Consider the following 6,007-nt stretch of genomic DNA (forward strand, 5'->3'; position numbering starts at 1 on the left):
CACACGACCACAGTGCCACCACCAAAATCAGCGTCTCATCCGCACTCACCGCCTCGCTGCAATTCATCGGGCACCCCTGCTGCTGAGCCGATTACCCCCTTCTAGAACACCATATGATTAGTGTGCAGCCATAGGCTAAGGTTGCCTGACTTTCGAATAGAAAGCGCCAAGGACTTACTTAAGTGGCCGGCAGTAAGGACATGTTCATTCACTGTTAAGTAGGTGGCATAAGTGCTGGTATCTCTTCACGGTGTTGTAGTTTACATGAGTTTTATTTTGAATTTGGGGTAATTAAAATCTGTTTGCTGTGCTGCTTTGCGTGTCCCAACCCCATCTCTCGTGGCATCCACATGCCCCCCGAGATCGGTGACACACGACAAGGTTAATGAATGCGCAGTGACCATTTAAAATACTGCATGCATGCGAATAAGTGGGTTATTATAGACATTTGCTCTACTTATCTAGTTATCACGGCACTGCAGAAAAAAATGTTCCATGTATAATGGCAGTTTGTAAACACTATCCTGTACCTCTACCATGTGTCATATAAAAGGGAAGTTGGGGAGCTAGACAGAAAGCAGTTGAACGTACGCGCCTGTATTGCAGTACGTGTTCGCGTTTATGATCTTGTTGAGGTGAGCTGTTCGAGCTTAGTTTCAAGACGAAATGCCTAGACCTGGTAGACATGATGTTAAAATGACATGATGTTATTTTTGCAACATCATCTCTGAGTGTGTGCAGAAATTAAGAGCTGTTTAAGTGTTGGTGCTGTGTATTTGTAGTGGTTTAAAACCAAAATGCTGCTTTAATTCCCACAAGTCCTAAGCTTGAACTTTTGCTTTGCTAAACGTGTGCCAATTTGAAGCTTACCAATGACTGCTACTCCGGCTGACGCAAGCTGCTTGCAGGGGCAAAGGTCCCTTATCTTGAAGGTGCATGTTAATTTTTATGTGCACAAATTTCGTCATGGTTACTGGTAGCTGCTGCACCGGCAAATGCACATAGATATTTTGTTGTGGCTATGGCAGCAGTCAAATTTATGAAACTCAAGCTTCACAATTCCTCTTCAGTTTGAGAATTACCGACTTAATGGCTCACAATCACACAAGTGACATGTATACTGTGTGTGACTTGTACACTAAATGCATATACTTGACAAAGGACAGCACACCCCTCTGAACTTATTTCAGAACAGCAGAATAAGATTCCTAAATTATTTGCATTAGCATTGCTTTTTGCATATGATACTTAATACATGTCAACACATTTGTCGAAATTAAGGGTGTTTAAACACTTATATTACAATAAGCGTGATTTTTCATTATAGCCTCAAGTATTGCACAGCAGATGGGCAGATGCTCACTTGAAAAGCTTCTTGGACTAAAATGCGAGATCAAATAACACGTAATTTGTGACCCAATTAATCAAGCTTCGCAGTGCAAAGCATTTATTTAGCAATGCATTTGTTGACTTGAATTGAGAGCTAGCCACTTTTAGCTCATCATATGTTCCAGCTTTCTTTCACCAATTTTATTTTTCGCATATTCTGTTGCAGTGGACAACAGTGACACTAAAGATCCTCTGGATCGCCGAAATAGTATTATGCTTCGCTGGATGTATTTTAGGAAGCATAAGACATCGTTTGGCTTCATAAGAAGCTGGTCGGTAAGTATTTGTGGGTATTTCTAATTCCATTGGGTTTTTGCAAACTGACTCGGTTACTTTCTCAAATGTTTACAATTGCCAGAAATTGTGCAGATCCAATGCGCACGTTAGAATGTATCATGTAGGATTGTTCATTGTCGGACGAAATGCCTAGACCTAGCTCGAAACATGTTTCAGGAGAACCGAGTTAAACACAATTTCTCTCCAAATTCCAAAACCACATACTAACCTTCTTTCTACTCTAAGACAACAGCTATCGTCACAGCTTGTTTCCAACTAATGCCAAAGGTGACTTATTACTTCGGTGGGGGCGCGGCAGATAAGGCACCAGCTCAATCATGATGTTTTTCCTTATTTCCTTTATTTCGTTCTGGATAACTCAGAAGGAGCCTGTTCTAGGACGCTGATTCATGATATGGGTGGGAAAACAGTCACATGGAATTCTCCATATTTTGCAGGGTTTATTTATCAGTGGGAAAAGAGTATGTAATTATTACATCGCTGAAAATACCGCAGTTAGATGTCCCTTGGCTGTGCCTCCAAATGCCTCATTGACACTTTGATAATTAGGATAGTAAGTCTGGAGTTAGATAATTAGTTAGAATTACCTCACTAAATCTCAGCAACGAAAAAATTACTGGCAGCTATTCAACTGTATTGGAAACAATATGCACTAGGTTTTCTTCGAGTAATGCATTGCTATTTCTTAAAATCTTAGTGCATGATAGTTCATTTGGACACCCTGTATATATTTATAACCTTTGCATTCAAGTGACGGTGTTTCCATCCCTAATAAATGTAGTAAATTATTAGAAATAATATTTTTTCACGAGTCGTTAGCATTGCTTACTGGAAAGAGAATCAATACTGAGACGCACATCATTCATGTGCATTTAACACGCCGCTGATAAATGAATCTGCCAACGAGGTCACTGAAGTCTGTAGGTTTCTTTTTTAATGGTGAAAAAAGCACGCAAAGCAATTTGAAGCAAGGTGAACATACAGCAGCATATTCATTCTCTAGGCATAGGATGTTTATTTATTTATTTATTTATTTTATTTACATATACTGCAGCCCAATATAGGGCTATAGCAGGAGTGGGAACATTATACAACATTATATTACCACAACATGTATGCTACAGCATCTTAACACAGTGCAAATCACGGATACACTACATAAACAAACCGAACATGATTCGGCCACTAATCTTACGACACGAAGTATACTGTCAGACTTATGATGTTCCTCATGAGGCCCTGCAGGCTGCTCAAAGGCCACCAAGATTGCCACCATGGTACAACTTTTCACAGCTATGTGACTGGACACTAACACATCTAAAGAAAAAGGACATTCCACAAGAACACATATTACAAGAGTTCTTAGCTATTCAAGAAAAGTATAAAAACTGCGCGGAATTTTACTCTGATGGCTCTAAAACACAAGAATGCGTAGGTGTCGGGATCATAACGAAAAATGTGGAATATAGCATTCCGATAAATAATTTTTCTTCAGTCCTTACCGTCGAAGTTTATGCGATATGGACGGCAGTAAAAGAAATCACCGCCAACAAGCACATGAATCCCTTCATATATACCGATTCGTTGAGCGCACTCAGAGCTCTAAACCCTAACTCAGCATCTGAACCCCTGTTTGGCGGTATCTTAAACATTGTGGCCTGTAATAAATATGGGAGAACCATACGATTCTGCTGGGTCGCTAGCCATGTTGGGATACCCGGGAATGAAGCAGCAGATAGATGCGCGTTCATGGCAGTGCATGAAAGCATAACGCAAACAACACTTCCTTACAGAGACAGTATCCGAGCGATTCATAAAGCCCTGGCATCAAAGTGGCAACTAGAATGGGACTCTTGCATAAATAAGTTACACACTATAAAACCCCTGCTTAGCGAGTGGAAGTCGTGCAGTCATGAGCAACGCTTCTATGAGGTGATCCTATGTAGACTCCGAATCGGGCATACACACCTGACACACAATTTTCTACTTCAAAACGAAAACCTGCCTACTTGCGAGAAGTGCCATGAACCACTCACAGCAATGCACATTATTATGACATGTCCACATATTGAAACATAGAGACGGAAGCTATTACAGAATCTTTATAACTTACACATACCTTTACATCCCGCCTCAATACTCAGATGAACCGCTAGTGCCCTTCACTGACTTGTTCAGCTTTATAAAAGAAACCGTTTTTTTACACAGACTCTAAAGTAACGTAGCTTTCGCTGCTTTAACATTTGATTTCTTCATATCTTGTGACTGGTGCAGCATGGCCTTAGTCGCTTTTGCACCATTAAACCCAAATTAACTAACTACCATAAACACAAAAAGATGAATGATCAAAAAGAAGCCCTTTACATATTAGCAAAGTGCTTACTAGTGGCAGCTATGAAATCTTTTAGTGATAGTAAATGAATGTTACCGGGTAGAGAATTCTAAACATAGTGTCATATTAAGTGACTAGAGGGAAATCTGGCGCTGCGATCGTTCAACTATCATGCGAATGATGGGAAGTAAAGGCTATGGATTTGTATTCTCTTGATTGGCAAAGTAGTTTACAAGTGTTTTTTAGCAGTTTTGGTTTCGCTCCAAGCGCAGTTGCTGTAACGCGCAGTGGGGTAGTGTGATGCAAAGCTCTCTGCCTTTGTTCTGTTGCTCGAAGTGATAATAGCGCGCTGGGCCAGCGGCTGGGCCGATGTTTGTGTCGCGGTGTGGTGTCGAAGCACTGATGAGAAAGCGACAGCATCGTAAACTTTAAAAAAAAAAAAAGAGTTTTGACCGTATTGAGCTTGATTGGTTAAGTGTGTTAGGTTGGCGCTGTAGCGCTACGTGCTTTATAAAACTCCAGAAGAGCAAAAAGAAGGCACTACTGATACAAGACATAGACAGTTGTACTTCTAGTGGGTTGACAGTCAAATTTGATTGAGAGCTTTGTTACGCATTGCTTGTTTGCATGCTCATATATATGTGTGTTTCAGGACACTTAAGAATGCAAACTTACTTGTGGTAGGAAAGGTTGCTGCTTCCTGGCTGTAGTCTGCTGTCGCAAAAATTAGTAAGTGCAAAGCCACACCATAACAGCTGCTGGCGCACGCTTTGCGCCCTTTCCGTTTAGGCTTCCATGCCACTGTGGTCATTGTGCATGCTCATGTCGTGCATATTAAAACATTGTACACGCAACGTGCAAAAGAAATAGCAGTCATATGCTTGCGCGCAACCCGCGTTCAGGAACTGAAGTGTCTCTTACCTTTTTCTTACAGGGCAAGGTCTTTTTGTGTTTTGTGAGCAGGTTCTGACCATCATTCAGCTCCAGCACTGATTAATTTTCACCCATATTCTATATGAATAGATGTTTTTGTTTGCCTGGCGTTGTCTATGGGCAAGAATGGGGGCCAATCCTGTAGGTAGTGTAATACTGGGCTGACCCGCATTGGAGATGAAGAAGGCTTCAAGCACTCAGCAGAGTGAAGTGAAAACTACAGACTTTCTTTGTTTCAATAAAGAACAAGCCCAAAACAAGCATCCAAACCACTTGATGATAAGGCACTTCTGATAGTAATGCAAAGCACGTGCATAGCACTTAATGCATATGTTTCCCAGTAAAGATTACGTATGTGCAAGGTGCTGCGGTGACGGCAGCTTGCAATGTGGGGAGTGACGTCACTAGCCTTTCGTATATCAAAGAACCAGCCTAGCAACTGATTTCATTGTCGTGGCAGCAGCGCTATGGGTAGCCAATGCATACTAGTTAAAACTCCCGAGGAGCGGCAAAGGCAAAAAGAAACGGAGATACGACCAGCAGCGGCATGCTGTCAAAATTGCCATTACTACCATTGCTCTAATGCAATAAAACATTGCTTACCCCTTATCAGTTGTAGTGGTAGTTTTTCAACAGATGGCGAGTGAATTTTTCTTTCTAGTATTTTGCATCTTGAAACACAAGATGGTGCAGCCGATGGTGCACTGCACGTTGCATCAGGCAAAAGGATGCAGAAGCATGCAAATGTGAGTAACCATTACCTCTTCTACCCTGCTACTGTGCAGTCAGCTGTTGGAAATGCCGCTAGGCGATGAACAATAGAGGTAAAGTGAGTGCCGCAAAAGTATAGTGAATGGCATATTATGGACTGAAATTATTTGTGTGGCCAACTAAACGGCACAAACTTATTTATTTATTTATTCAAAATACCCCCAAAGGCCCTCATTACGAGGGTATTACATGGGGGGGGGAGGTGCAATCACGAGCACTGGTCATAGTTAGTACATACTAAAAACAAGAGAGTGTAACAAAAGTAATAATACAGTGAAACATACG

At 41.3% G+C, this 6,007-nt stretch overlaps 1 long non-coding RNA gene across 2 annotated transcripts in view; it reads left to right on the forward strand.

Annotated features, from left to right (window-relative positions):
* LOC129386858 (uncharacterized) overlaps positions 1 to 5,597 on the forward strand; it is a 101,639-nt gene extending 96,042 nt beyond the window's left edge. For both annotated transcript variants that reach the window (XR_011891123.1, XR_008614132.1), the window contains 2 exons: positions 1,556 to 1,665; positions 4,953 to 5,597. This is a non-coding gene — a long non-coding RNA (uncharacterized lncRNA). The remainder of the gene's footprint in view (positions 1 to 1,555; positions 1,666 to 4,952) is intronic.
* Positions 5,598 to 6,007: the final 410 nt, after the last annotated feature.

This window comes from Dermacentor andersoni, chromosome 11, assembly GCF_023375885.2.
Source record: "Dermacentor andersoni chromosome 11, qqDerAnde1_hic_scaffold, whole genome shotgun sequence".
NCBI lineage: Eukaryota > Metazoa > Arthropoda > Arachnida > Ixodida > Ixodidae > Dermacentor > Dermacentor andersoni.